A 16,482-nucleotide genomic window follows, 5' to 3' on the forward strand; every position below is an offset into this window, starting at 1 on the left:
GTTTTGGGTAAGGATTCGATGGACTATGGAATAAGGAGTGGCAAGAGCCTAAGCTTGGGGATTCCAAAGGCACCCCAAGGTAATATTCAATGACAACCAAGAGCCTAAGCTTGGGGATGCCCCGGAAGGCATCCCCTCTTTCGTCAATTCCATCGGTAACTTTACTTGGAGCTATATTTTTATTCACCACATGATATGTGTTTTGCTTGGAGAGTCATTTTATTTGATTTAGCTTTTCTCGATGCTTGAATAAAATACCAAGATCTGAAATTATTAAATGGGAGAGTCTTCACATAGTTGCATAATTATTCGACTACTCATTGATCTTCACTTATATCTTTCGGAGTAGTTTGTTGTTTGCTCTAGTGCTTCACTTATATCTTTTAGAGCACAGTGGTGGATTTGTTTTATAGAAACTTTTGATCTCTCATGCTTCACTTAGAATATTTTTAGAGTCTTAAATAGCATGGTAATTTGCTTGAATAATCCTAATATTCTTGGTACTCAAGATTAGTAAAAACTTTCTTATGAGTGTGTTGAATACTGAGAAAAGTTTGATGCTTGATAATTGTTTTGAGATATGAAGATGGTGATATTAGAGTCATGCTAGTTGAGTAGTTGTGAATTTGAGAAATACTTGTGTTAAAGTTTGTGATTCCTATAGCATGCACGTATTGTGAACCGTTGTGTGATGAAGTCGGAGCATGATTTATTTATTGATTGTCTTCCTTATGAGTGGCAGTCGGCGATGAACGATGGTCTTTTCCTACCAATCTATCCCCCTAGGAGCATGCGCTTAGTACTTTGTTTCGATGACTAATAGATTTTTGCAATAAGTATATGAGTTCTTTATGACTAATGTTGAGTCCATGGATTATACACACTCTCATCCTTCCACCATTATTAGCCCCTCTAATACCGCGCACCTTTCGCCGGTATCATACACCCACCATATACCTTCCTCAAAACAGCCACCATACCTACCTATCATGGCATTTCCATAGACATTCCGAGATATATTGCCATGCAACTTTCCACCGCTCCATTTATTATGACACGCTCCATAATTGTCATATTGCTTAGCATGATCATGTAGTTGACATCGTATTCGTGGCAAAGCCACCATTCATAATTATTTCATACATGTCACTCTTGATTCATTGCATATCCCGGTACACCGCCGGAGGCATTCATATAGAGTCATATTTTGTTCTAAGTATTGAGTTGTAATTGTTGAGTTGTAAGAAAATAAAAGTGTGATGATCTTCATTTTTAGAGCATTGTCCCAAGTGAGGAAAAGGATGATGTTGACTATGATTCCCCCACAAGTCGGGTGAGACTCTGGACGAAAAAAAAGAGGCAAAAAAGGGAGAAAAGGCCCAAACAAAAAAATGAGAGAAAAAGAGAGAAGGGACAATGCTACTATCCTTTTACCACACTTGTGCTTCAAAGTAGCACCATGATCTTCATGATAGAGAGTCTCTCATTTTGTCACTTTCATATACTAGTGGGAATTTTTCATTATAGAACTTGGCTTGTATATTCCAATGGTGGCTTCCTCAAAATGCCCTAGGTCTTCGTGAGCAAGCGAGTTGGATGCACACCCACTTAGTTTCTTTTGTTGATCTTTCATATACTTATAGCTCTAGTGCATCTGTTGCATGGCAATCCCTACTCACTCACATTGATATGTATTGATGGGCATCTCCATAGCCCGTTGATACGCCTAGTTGATGTGAGACTATCTTTTCCTTTTTGTCAAAGTTCAAAGAATTTCAGAGTGAAGTGGAGAATCATCGTAACAAGAAAATGAAGTTTCTACGATCTGATCGTGGAGGGGAATATTTGAGTTACGAGTTTGGCCTTCATTTAAAACAATATGGAATAGTTTCACAGCTCATGCCACCTGGAAGACCACAGCATAATGGTGTGTCCGAATGTCATAACTGCACTTTATTGGATATGGTGCGATCTATGATGTCTCTTACCTATTTACTGAAGGAAATATGCCCTAGAGGCAATAATAAAGTTATTATTTATTTCCTCATATCATGATAAATGTTTATTATTCATGCTAGAATTGTATTAACCGGAGACATGATACATGTGTGAATACATAGACAAAACTATAGTCACTAGTATGCCTCTACTTGACTAGCTCATTAATCAAATATGGTTATGTTTCCTAACCATAGACATGTGTTGTCATTTGATTAGTGGGATCACATCATTAGAAGAATGATGTGATTGACATGACCCATCCCGCTAGCCTAGCACTTGATCGTTTAGTATTCTGCTATTGCTTTCTTCATGACTTATACATGTTCCTGTAACTATGAGAATTATGCAACTCCCGTTTACCGGAGGAACACTTTGGGTACTACCAAACGTCACAACGTAACTGGGTGATTATAAAGGAGTACTACAGGTGTCTCCGAAGGTACATGTTGAGTTGGCATATTTCGAGATTAGGTTTTGTCACTCCGATTGTCAGAGAGGTATCTCTGGGCCCTCTCGGTAATGCACATCACTATAAGCCTTGCAAGCAATGTAGCTAATGAGTTAGTTACGGAAAAGTATGAAACAATTGCTTGGCTTGTCATCGGGGTTGTGCATGATTTAAATACTTTGTGTGGTGAAGATAGAGCATAGCCAGACTATATGATTTTGTAGGGATAACTTTCTTTGGCCATGTTATTTTGAGAATACATGATTGCTTTGTTAGTATGCTTGAAGTATTATTGTTTTCATGTCAATATTAAACTTTTATCTTGAATCTTTCGGATCTGAATATTCATACCACAGTTAAGAAGAATTACATTGAAATTGTGTCCAGTAGCATTCCACATCAAAAATTCTGTTTTTATCATTTACCTACTCGAGGACGAGCAGGAATTAAGCTTGGGGATGCTGATACGTCTCCAACGTCTCTATAATTTTTGATTGTTCCATGCTATTATAATATCTGTTTTGGATGTTTATGGGCTTTATTAAACACTTTTATATTATTTTTGGGACTAACCTATTGACCCAGAGCCCAGTGCTAGTTCCTGTTTTTCTCCCTTGTTTCAGTGTTTTGAAGAAAAGGAATATCAAACGGAGTCAAAACGGAATGAAACCTTCTGGAGAACTTATTTTTGGAAGGAAAGCTACCCGATGGACTTGCAATGCACGTCAGGAAAGAAAAGAGGGAGCCACAAGGTAGGGCGGCGCGCCCACCCCCCTAGCGCGCCCTCCACCCTCGTGGGCCCCTCATGGCTCCCTTGACGTACTCTTTCAGCTATATATATCCATATACCCTAAATCGATCAGGGAGGAGGATAGATCGGGAGTTCCACCGCCGCAAAACCATTGTAGGCACCAAAAACCAATCGGGACCCTATTCCGGCACCCTGCCGAAGGGGGGAACCCTCACCGGTGGCCATCTTCTTCATCCCGGCGCTCTCCATGACGAGGAGGGAGTTGTTCACCCTCGGGGCTGAGGGTATGTACCAGTAGCTATGTGTTTGATCTCTCTCTCTCTCTCTCTCTCTCTCTCTCGTGTTCTTGAGGTGATACGATCTTGATGTATCGCGAGCTTTGCTATTGTAGTTGGATCTTATGATGTTTCTCCCCCTCTACTCTCTTGTAATGGATTGAGTTTCCCCTTTGAAGTTATCTTATCGGATTGAGTCTTTAAAGATTTGAGAACACTTGATGTATGTCTTGCCGTGTGTATCTGTGGCGACTATGGGATATCACGTGATTCACTTGATGTATGTTTTGGTGATCAACTTGTGGGTTCCGCCCATGAACCTATGCATAGGGGTTGGCACACGTTTTTGTCGTGATTCTCCGGTAGAAACTTTGGGGCACTCTTTGAGGTTCTATGTGTTGGTTGAATAGATGAATCTGAGATTGTGTGATGCATATCGTATAATCATACCCACGGAAACTTGAGGTTACATTGGAGTATCTAGGTGACATTAGGATTTTGGTTGATTTGTGTCTTAAGGTGTTATTCTAGTACGAACTCTAGGGTTGTTTGTGACACTTATAGGAATAGGCCAACGGATTGATTGGAAGGAATAACTTTGAGGTGGTTTCGTACCCTACCAAAATCTCTTCGTTTGTTCTCTGCTATTAGTGACTTTGGAGTGACTCTTTGTTGCATGTTGACGGATAGTTATATGATCCAATTATGTTATTATTGTTGAGAAAACTTGCACTAGTGAAAGTATGATCCCTAGGCCTTGTTTCCTAGCATTGCAATACCGTTTACGCTCACTTTTATCATTAGTTACCTTGCTGTTTTTACATTTTCAAAATTACAGAAACCTATATCTACCATCCATATTGCACTTGTATCACCATCTCTTCGCTGAACTAGTGCACCTATACAATTTACCATTGTATTGGGTGTGTTGGGGACACAAAAGACTCTTTGTTATTTGGTTGCAGGGTTGCTTGAGAGAGATCATCTTCATCATACGCCTCCCATGGATTGATAAACCTTAGGTCATCCACTTGAGGGAAATTTGCTACTGTCCTACAAACCTCTGCACTTGGAGGCCCAACAACTTCTACAAGGAGATGGTTGCATAGTAGACATCAATTAGTAACTCAAAACAGGAGTTACAGAATAAAACAGAGACTAGTTGAGGGTGAAGTGACGATGTATGTTGGAAATGGTTCCAAGATTTCTATGATCATTATCGCACACTCCCTATACTTTCGGGATTAGTATAAACCTAAATAAATCTTATTTGGTGTTTCCATTGAGCATGAATATGATTAGATCATGTTTATTGCAATACGATTATTCATTTAAGACAGAGAATAATTGTTATTCTGTTTACATGAATAAAACCTTCTATGGTCATACACCCAATGTTGATGGTTTATTGAATCTCGATCGTGGTAATAGACATATTCATAATATTGAAGCCAAAAGATGCAAAGTTGATAATGATAGTGCAACTTATTTGTGGCACTGTCATTTGGGTCATATCGGTGTAAAGCGCATGAAGAAACTCCATGCTGATGGGCTTTTGGAATCACTTGATTATGAATCTTTTGATACTTGCGTACCGTGCCTTATGGGCAAGATGACTAAAACTCCGTTCTCCGGAACAATGGAAAGAGCTAGTGACTTATTGGAAATAAAACATACCGATGTATATGGTCCAATGAGTGTTGATTCTCGTGGCGAGTATCGTTATTTTCTGACCTTCGCAGATGATTTGAGCAGATATGGGTATATCTACATAATGAAATACAAGTCTGAAACATTTGAAAAGTTCAAAGAATTTCAGAGTGAAGTGGAGAATCATCGTAACAAGAAAATGAAGTTTCTACGATCTGATCGTGGAGGGGAATATTTGAGTTACGAGTTTGGCCTTCATTTAAAACAATATGGAATAGTTTCACAGCTCACGCCACCTGGAAGACCACAACATAATGGTGTGTCCGAACGTCATAACTGCACTTTATTGGATATGGTGCGATCTATGATGTCTCTTACCTATTTACTGAAGGAAATATGCCCTAGAGGCAATAATAAAGTTATTATATATTTCCTCATATCATGATAAATGTTTATTATTCATGCTAGAATTGTATTAACCGGAAACATGATACATGTGTGAATACATAGACAAAACTATAGTCACTAGTATGCCTGTACTTGACTAGCTCATTAATCAAAGATGGTTATGTTTCCTAACCATAGACATGTGTTGTCATTTGATTAGTGGGATCACATCATTAGAAGAATGATGTGATTGACATGACCCATCCCGTTAGCCTAGCACTTGATCGTTTAGTATTCTGCTATTGCTTTCTTCGTGACTTATACATGTCCCTGTAACTATGAGAATTATGCAACTCCCGTTTACCGGAGGAACACTTTGGGTACTACCAAACGTCACAACGTAACTGGGTGATTATAAAGGAGTACTACAGGTGTCTCCAAAGGTACATGTTGAGTTGGCATATTTCGAGATTAGGTTTTGTCACTCCGATTGTCAGAGAGGTATCTCTGGGCCCTCTCGGTAATGCACATCACTATAAGCCTTGCAAGCAATGTAGCTAATGAGTTAGTTACGGAATGATGTATTACGTAACAAGTCAAGAGACTTGCCGGTAACGAGATTGAACTAGGTATTGGATACCGACGATCAAATCTCGGGCAAGTAACATACCGATGACAAAGGAACAACGTATGTTGTTATGCGGTTTTGACCGATAAAGATCTTCATAGAATATGTAGGAACCAATATGGGCATCCAGGTCCCGCTATTGGTTATTGACCGAGAATGGTTCTAGGTCATGTCTACATAGTTCTCGAACCCGTAGGGTCCGCACGCTTAACGGTTCGATGACAGTTTTATTATGAGTTTATAAGTTTTGATGTACCGAAGTTTGTTCGGAGTCCCGGATGTGATCACGGACATGATGAGGAGTCTCGAAATGGTCGAGACATAAAGATTGATATATTGGACGACTATATTCGGACACCGGAAGTGTTCCGGGAGTTTTCGGAGAAAACCGGAGTACCGGAGGGTTACCGGAACCCCCCGGGAAGTAATGGACCTTGATGGGCCCTATTGGAGAAAGAGAGGGGCCGGCCAGGGCAAGTGGCGCGCCCCCTCCCCTTGAGTCCGAATAGGACAAGGAAGGGGGGGGCACCCCCCTTGCCTTTCCCCTCTCCCACTCCTTCCTTCCCCCTCCTTCTTGGATTAGGAAAGGGAGGGGGGAAACCTACTTGGAGTAGGTTTCCCCCTCCTAGGGCGCGCCTCCCCTTAGGCCGGCCCCCTCCTCTCCCCCTTTATATACGGGGGCGGGGGGCACCCCATAGACACACAAGTTGATCTACGGATCGTTCCTTAGCCGTGTGCGGTGCCCCCTTCCACCATATTCCACCTCGGTCATATCGTCGCGGAGTTTAGGCGAAGCCCTGCGCCGGTAGAACATCATCATCGTCACCACGCCGTTGTGCTGATGGAACTCATCTTCGGAACTCGGCTGGATCGGAGGCCGGAGATCGTCATCGAGCTGAATGTGTGCTGAACTCGGAGGCTCCGTACGTTCGGTGCTTGGATCGGTCGGATCGTCAAGACGTACGACTACATCAACCGTGTTGTGCTAACGCTTCTGCTTACGGTCTACGAGGGTACATGGACGAACACTCTCCCCTCTCGTTGCTATATCATCACCATGATCTTGCGTGTGCGTAGGAAATTTTTTGAAATTACTACGTTCCCCATCAGTGGCATCCGAGCCTAGGTTTTATGCGCTGATGTTATTTGCACGAGTAGAACACAAGTGAGTTGTGGGCGATACAAGTTATACTGCTTACCAGCATGTCATACTTTGGTTCGGCGGTATTGTGAGATGAAGCGGCCCGGACCGACATTACGCGTACGCTTACGCGAGACTGGTTTCACCGTTACGAGCACTCGTGCTTAAAGGTGGCTGGCGGGTGTCTGTCTCTCTCACTTTAGCTGAATCGAGTGTGGCTACGCCCGGTCCTTGCGAAGGTTAAAACAGCACCAACTTGACGAACTATCGGTGTGGTTTTTGATGCGTAGTTAAAAACGGTTCTTGCTAAGCCCGTAGCAGCCACGTAAAATTTGCAACAACAAAGTAGAGGACGTCTAACTTGTTTTTGCAGGGCATGTTGTGATGTGATATGGTCAAGACGTGATGCTATATTTTATTGTATGAGATGATCATGTTTTGTAACCGAAGTTATTGGCAACTGGCAGGAGCCATATGGTTGTCGCTTTATTGTATGAAATGCAAACGCCCTGTAATTGCTTTACTTTATCACTAAGCGGTAGCGATAGTCGTAGAAGCAATAGATGGCGTAGCGACAACGATGCTATGATGGAGATCAAGGTGTCGCGCCGGTGACGATGGTGATCATGACGGAGCTTCAAAGATGGAGATCACAAGCACAAGATGATGATGGCCATATCATATCACTTATATTGATTGCATGTGATGTTTATCCTTTATGCATCTTATCTTGCTTTGATTGACAGTAGCATTTTAAGATGATCTCTCACTAATTATCAAGAAGTGTTCTCCCTGAGTATGCACCATTGCGAAAGTTCTTCGTGCTGAGACACCACGTGATGATCAGGTGTGATAGGCTCTACGTTCAAATACAACGGGTGCAAAACAGTTGCACACGCGAAATACTCAGGTTATACTTGACGAGCCTAGCATATACAGATATGGCCTCGGAACACGGAGACCGAAAGGTCGAGCGTGAATCATATAGTAGATATGATCAACATAGCAGTGTTCACCATTGAAACTACTCCATCTCACGTGATGATCGGACATGGTTTAGTTGATTTGGATCACGTGATCACTTAGATGACTAGAGAGATGTCTGTCTAAGTGGGAGTTTTTAAGTAATATGATTAATTGAACTTAAATTTATCATTAACTTAGTACCTGATAGTATTTTGCTTGTCTATGTTTATTTGTAGATAGATGGCTCATGCTGCTGTTCCGTTGAATTTTAATGCGTTCCTTGAGAAAGCAAAGTTGAAAGATGATGGTAGCAATTACACGGACTGGGTCTGTAACCTGAGGATTATCCTCATTGCTGCACAGAAAAGTTACGTCCTGGAAGCACCGCTGGGTGCCAGGCCTGCTGCTGATGCAACTGACGACGTTAAGAACGTCTGGCAGAGCAAAGCTGATGACTACTCGATAGTTCAGTGTGCCATGCTTTACGGCTTAGAACCGGGTCTTCAACGACGTTTTGAACGTCATGGAGCATATGAGATGTTCCAGGAGTTGAAGTTAATATTTCAAGCAAATGCCCGGATTGAGATATATGAAGTCTCCAATAAGTTCTATAGCTGCAAGATGGAGGAGAATAGTTCTGTCAGTGAACACATACTCAAAATGTCTGGGTATAGTAATCACTTGATTCAACTGGGAGTTAATCTTCCTGATGATAGTGTCATTGACAGAATTCTCCAATCACTTCCACCAAGCTACAAGAGCTTCATGATGAACTATAATATGCAAGGGATGAACAAGACTATTCCCGAGCTCTTCGCAATGCTGAAAGCTGCGGAGGTAGAAATCAAGAAGGAGCATCAAGTGTTGATGGTTATCAAAACCACCTGTTTCCAGAAGGGCAAAGGGAAGAAGAAGGGAAACTTCAAGCAAGTTGCTGCTCAATAGAAGAAACCCAAGTCTAGACCTAAGCCTGAAACTGAGTGCTTTTACTGCAAGCAGACTGGACACTGGAAGCGGAACTGCCCCAAGTATTTGGCGGATAAGAAGGATGGCAAAGTGAACAAAGGTATATGTGATATACATGTTATTGATGTGTACCTTACTAATGCTCACAGTAGCACCTGGGTATTTGATACTGGTTCGGTTGCTAATATTTGCAACTCGAAACAGGGACTACGGATTAAGCGAAGATTAGCTAAGGACGAGGTGATGACGCACGTGGGAAATGGTTCCAAAGTCGATGTGATCGCAGTCGGCACGCTACCTCTACATCTACCATCGGGATTAGTATTAGACCTAAATAATTGTTATTTGGTGCCAGCGTTGAGCATGAACATTATATCTGGATCTTGTTTGATGCGAGACGGTTATTCATTTGAATCAGAGAATAATGGTTGTTCTATTTATATGAGTAATATCTTTTATGGTCATGCACCCTTGAAGAATGGTCTGTTTTTATTGAATCTCGATAGTAGTGATACACATATTCATAGTGTTGAAACCAAAAGATGCAGAGTTGATAACGAAAGTGCAACTTATTTGTGGCACTGCCGTTTGGGTCATATCGGTGTAAAGCGCATGAAGAAACTCCATACTGATGGGCTTTTGGAATCACTTGATTATGAATCACTTGGTACTTGCGAACCGTGCCTTATGGGCAAGATGACTAAAACGCCGTTCTCCGGTACTATGGAGAGAGCAACAGATTTTTTGGAAATCATACATACAGATGTATGTGGTCCGATGAATATTGAGGCTCGTGGCGGATATCGTTATTTTCTCACCTTCATAGATGATTTGAGCAGATATGGGTATATCTACTTAATGAAACACAAGTCTGAAACATTTGAAAAGTTCAAAGAATTTCAGAGTGAAGTGGAAAGTCATCGTAACAAGAAAATAAAGTTTCTATGATCTGATCGTGGAGGAGAATATTTGAGTTACGAGTTTGGTTTGCACTTGAAACAATGAGGGATAGTCTCGCAACTCACGCCACCTGGAACACCACAACGAAATGGTGTGTCCGAACGTCGTAATCGTACTTTACTTGATATGGTGCGATCTATGATGTCTCTTACCGATTTACCGCTATCGTTTTGGGTTATGCTTTAGAGACGGACGCATTCACATTAAATAGGGCACCATCAAAATCCGTTGAAACGACGCCTTATGAACTGTGGTTTGGCAAGAAACCAAAGTTGTCGTTTCTTAAAGTTTGGGGCTGCAATGCTTATGTGAAGAAACTTCAACCAGATAAGCTCGAACCCAAATCGGAGAAATGTGTCTTCATAGGATACCCAAAGGAGACTATTGGGTACACCTTCTATCACAGATCTGAGGGCAAAATTTTCGTTGCTAAATTCGGATCCTTTCTAGAGAAGGAGTTTCTCTCGAAAGAAGTGAGTGGGAGGAAAGTAGAACTTGATGAGATAACTGTATCTACTCCCTTATTGGAAAGTAGTTCATCACAAGAACCGGTTCCTGTGACAACTACACCAATCAGTGAGGAAGCTAATGATATTGATCATGAAACTTCAGATCAAGTTTCTACTGAACCTCATAGGTCTACCAGAGTAAGATCCGCACCAGAGTGGTACGGTAATCCTATTCTGGAAGTCATGTTACTTGACCATGATGAACCTACGAACTATGAGGAAGCGATGATGATCCCAGATTCCGCAAAATGGCTAGAGGCCATGAAATCTGAGATGGGATCCATGTATGAAAACAAAGTATGGACTTTGGTTGACTTGCCCGATGATCGGCAAGCCATTGAGAATAAATGGATCTTTAAGAAGAAGACTGACGCTGATGGTAATGTAACTGTCTATAAAGCTTGACTTGTTGCGAAAGGTTTTCGACAAGTTCAAGGGGTTGACTACGATGAGACTTTCTCAGCCGTAGCGATGCTTAAGTCTGTCCGAATCATGTTAGCTATTGCTGCATTTCATGATTATGAAATTTGGCAAATGGATGTCAAAACTGCATTCTTGAATGGATTTCTAGAAGAAGAGTTGTATATGATGCAGCTAGAAGGTTTTGTTGATCCAAAATGTGCTAACAAAGTATGCAAGCTCCAGCGATCCATTTATGGACTGGTGCAAGCATCTCGGAGTTGGAATAAACGTTTTGATACTGTGATCAAAGCATATGGTTTTATACAGAGTTTTGGAGAAGCCTGTATTTACAAGAAAGTGAGTGGGAGCTCTGTAGCATTTCTAGTTTTATATGTAGATGACATATTATTAATTGGAAATGATATAGAATTTCTGGATAGCATAAAGGGATACTTGAATAAAAGTTTTTCAATGAAAGACCTCGGTGAAGCTGCTTACATATTGGGCATCAAGATCTATAGAGATAGATCAAGACGCTTAATAGGACTTTCACAAAGCACATACCTTAACAAAATTTTGAAAAAGTTCAAAATGGATCAGGCAAAGAAAGGATTCTTGCCTGTGCTACTAGGTGTGAAGTTGAGTCAGACTCAATGCCCGACCACAGCAGAAGATAGAGAGAAAATGAAAGATGTTCCCTATGCTTCAGCCATAGGCTCTATCATGTATGCAATGTTGTGTACCAGACCTGACGTATGCTTAGCAATAAGCTTGGCAGGAAGGTACCAAAGTAATCTAGGAGTGGATCACTGGACAGCAGTCAAGAACATCCTGAAATACCTGAAAAGGACTAAGGATGTGTTTCTCTTATATGGAGGTGACAAAGAGCTAGTCGTAAATGGTTACGTCGATGCAAGCTTTGACACTGATCCGGATGATTCTAAATCGCAAACCGGATACGTGTTTATATTAAACGGTGGAGCTGTAAGTTGGTGCAGATCTAAACAAAGCGTCGTGGCGGGATCTACATGTGAAGCGGAGTACATAGCTGCTTCTGAAGCAGCAAATGAAGGAGTCTGGATGAAGGAGTTCATTTCCGATCTAGGTGTCATACCTAGTGCATTGGGACCAATGAAAATCTTCTGTGACAATACTGGAGCAATTGCCTTGGCAAAGGAATCCAGATTTCACAAGAGGACCAAGCACATCAAGAGACGCTTCAATTCCATTCGGGACCAAGTCCAAGTGGGAGACATAGAGATTTGCAAGATACATACGGATCTGAATGTTGCAGACCCGTTGACTAAGCCTCTCTCACGAGCAAAACATGATCAGCACCAAGACTCCATGGGTGTTAGAATCATTACTATGTAATCTAGATTATTGACTCTAGTGCAAGTGGGAGACTGAAGGAAATATGCCCTAAAGGCAATAATAAAGTTATTATTTATTTCCTCATATCATGATAAATGTCTATTATTCATGCTAGAATTGTATTAACCGGAAACATGATACATGTGTGAATACATAGACAAAACTATAGTCACTAGTATGCCTCTACTTGACTAACTCATTAATCAAAGATGGTTATGTTTCCTAACCATAGACATGTGTTGTCATTTGATTAGTGGGATCACATCATTAGAAGAATTATGTGACTGACATGACCCATCCCGCTAGCCTAGCACTTGATCATTTAGTATTCTGCTATTGCTTTCTTCATGACTTATACATGTTCCTGTAACTATGAGAATTATGCAACTCCCGTTTACCGGAGGAACACTTTGGGTACTACCAAACGTCACAACGTAACTGGGTGATTATAAAGGAGTACTACAGGTATCTTCGAAGGTACATGTTGAGTTGGCATATTTTGAGATTAGGTTTTGTCACTCCGATTGTCGGAGAGGTATCTCTGGGCCTTCTCGGTAATGCACATCACTATAAGCCTTGCAAGCAATGTAGCTAATGAGTTGGTTACGAATGATGTATTACGTAACGAGTAAAGAGACTTGCCGGTAACGAGATTGAACTAGGTATTGGATACCGACGATCAAATCTCGGGCAAGTAACATACCGATGACAAAGGGAACAACGTATGTTGTTATGCGGTTTTGACCGATAAAGATCTTCGTAGAATATGTAGGAACCAATATGGGCATCCAAGTCCCGCTATTGGTTATTGACCGAGAATGGTTCTAGTTCATGTCTACATAGTTCTCGAACCCGTAGGGTCCGCACGCTTAACGTTTCGATGATAGTTTTATTATGAGTTTATAAGTTTTGATGTACCGAAGTTTGTTCAGAGTCCCGGATGTGATCACGGACATGACGAGGAGTCTCGAAATGGTCGAGACATAAAGATTGATATATTGGACGTCTATATTCGGACACCTGAAGTGTTCCGGGAGTTTTCAGAGAAAACCGGAGTACCGGAGGGTTACCAGAACCCCCCCGGGAAGTAATGGGCCTTGATGGGCCCTATTGGAGAAAGAGAGGGGCCGGCCAGGGCAAGTGGCGCGCCCCCTCCCCTTGAGTCCGAATAGGACAAGGAAGGAGGGGCGGCGCCCCCCTTGCCTTTCCCCTCTCCCACTCCTTCCTTCCCCCTCCTTTTTGGATTAGGAAAGGGAGGGGGGAAACCTACTTGGAGTAGGTTTCCCCCTCCTAGGGCGCGCCTCCCCTTAGGCCGGCCCCCTCCTCCTCTCCCCCTTTATATACGGGGGCGGGGGGCACCCCATAGACACACAAGTTGATCTACGGATCGTTCCTTAGCCGTGTGCGGTGCCCCCTTCCACCATATTCCACCTCGGTCATATCGTCGTGGAGTTTAGGCGAAGCCCTGCGCCGGTAGAACATCATCATCGTCACCACGCCGTCGTGCTGACGGAACTCATCTCCGGAGCTCGGTAGGATCGAAGGCCGGAGATCGTCATCGAGCTGAACGTGTGCTGAACTCGGAGGCTCCGTACGTTCGGTGCTTGGATCGGTCGGATCGTGAAGACGTACGACTACATCAACCGCGTTGTGCTAACGCTTCCACTTATGGTCTACATGGGTACGTGGACGAACACTCTCCCCTCTCGTTGCTATATCATCACCATGATCTTACGTGTGCGTAGGAATTCTTTTGAAATTACTACGTTCCCCATCATTTACCACTATTATTTTGGGGATATTCATTAGAGACAACAACATTCACTTTAAACAGGGCACCGTCAAAATCGACGCCATATGAATTGTGGTTTGCCAAGAAACCAATGTTGTTGTTTCTTAAAGTTTGGGGCTGCGATGCTTATGTGAAAAAGCTTCAACCTGATAAGCTCGAATGCAAATCGAAGAAATGTGTCCTCATAGGATACCCAAAAGAAACTGTTGGGTAAACCTTCTATCACAGACCCGAGGGCAAGATATTCGTTGCTAAAAATGGACCCTTTCCAGAGAAGGAGTTTCTCTCGAAAGAAGTGAGCGGGAGGAAAGTAGAAATTGATAAGGTAATTGTACCTTCTACTAAATTGGAAAGTAGTCATCACAGAAATCAGTTCTAGTGATGCCTACACCAATTAGTGAGGAAGCTAATTATGATGAGCATGAAACTTCGGTTCAAGTTACTACCGAACCTCGTAGGTCAACCAGAGTACGGTCCGCACCAGAGGGGTACGGTAATCCTCTTCTGGAAGTCATGTTACTGTACCATGATGAACCTACGAACTATATATGAGGAAGTGATGATGAGCCTAGATTCCACGAAATGGCTTGAGGCCATGAAATCTGAGATGGGATCCATGTATGAGAACAAAGTGTGGACTTTGGTGGACTGGCCCGATGATCCGCAAGCCATTAAGAATAAATGGATTTTCAAGAGGAAGACATACGCTGATGGTAGTGTTACTATCTACAAAGCTTGATTTGTCGCAAAAAGGTTTTCGACAAGTTCAAGGTGTTGACTATAATGAGATTTTCTCAACTGTAGCAATGCTTAAGTATGTCCGAATCATGTTAGCAATTGCTATATTTTATGAAATCTGGCAAATGGATGTCAAAAACTGCATTCCTTAAAGGATTTATTAAAAGAAGTGTTGTATATGATACAACCAGAAGGTTTTGTCAATCCTAAAGGTGCTAACAAAATGTGCAAGCTCCAGCGATCCATCTATGGATTGGTTCAAGCATCTCGGAGTTGGAATATACGCTTTGACGAGTTGACCAAAGCATATGGTTTTATACAGACTTTTGGAGAAGCCTGTATTTACAAGAAAGTGAGTGGGAACACTACAGCCTTTCTGATAAGTATATGTGAATGACATATTGTTGATTGGAAATGATGTAGAATTTTCTAGAAAGCATAAAGGAGAGTTTTAAAGGAGTTTTTCAAATAAAGACCTCGGTAAAGTTGCTTACATATCGGGCATCAAGATCTATAGAGATAGATCAAGACGCTTGATAATATTTTTCAGTAAGTACACACCTTGACAAGATTTTGAAAGAGTTCAAAATGGATCGGTCAAAGAAGGAGTTCTTTCCTGTATTACAAGGTGTAAAATTGAGTAAGACTCAAAACCCGACCATGGTAGAAGATAGAAAGAGAATGAAAGTCATTCCCTATGCCTCAGTCATAGGTTCTATAAAGTATGCCATGCTATGTACTAGACCAGTTGTGTGCCTTGCTATGAGTTTAGCAAGGAGGTATGATAGTGATCTAGGAGTGGATCACTGTATAGTGGTCAAAGTTATCCTTAGTTACCTAAGATGTCTAAGGAAGTATTTCTCGGTTATGGAGGTGATAAAGTGGGAGCAATTAGCTAGAGTAGCTCATATAGAGCATTATAGACATATAATTTGCAAAATACATACGGATCTGAATGTTGTAGACCCGTTGACTAAGCCTCTTTCACAGGCAAAACATGATCACACCTTAGTGCACTTTGGGTGTTAATCACATAGCAATGTGAACTAGATTATTGACTCGATTAAACCCTTTGGTTGTTGGTGATGTGAACTATGGGTGTTAATCACATACAGATGTGAACTATTGGTGTTAAATCACATGGCGATGTGATCTAGATTATTGACTCTAGTGCAAGTAGGAGATTGAAGGAAATATGCCCTAAAGGCAATAAGAAAGTTGTTATTCATATTTCCTTATATCATGATAAATGTTTACTATTCATGCTAGAATTGTATTAACCGGAAACTTAGTACATGTGTGAATACATAGACAAAACATATGGTCCCTAGTATGCCTGTACTAGACTAGCTCGTTAATCAAAGATGGTTATGTTTCCTAACCATAGACATGTGTTGCCATTTGATGAACGGGATCACATCATTAGAGAATGTTGTGATGGACATGACCCATCTGTTAGCTTAGTAGAATGATCGTTAAGTTTATTGCTATTGC

The sequence above is a fragment of the Triticum aestivum genome, chromosome 2B (assembly GCF_018294505.1).
Source record: "Triticum aestivum cultivar Chinese Spring chromosome 2B, IWGSC CS RefSeq v2.1, whole genome shotgun sequence".
NCBI classification, from domain to species: domain Eukaryota; kingdom Viridiplantae; phylum Streptophyta; class Magnoliopsida; order Poales; family Poaceae; genus Triticum; species Triticum aestivum.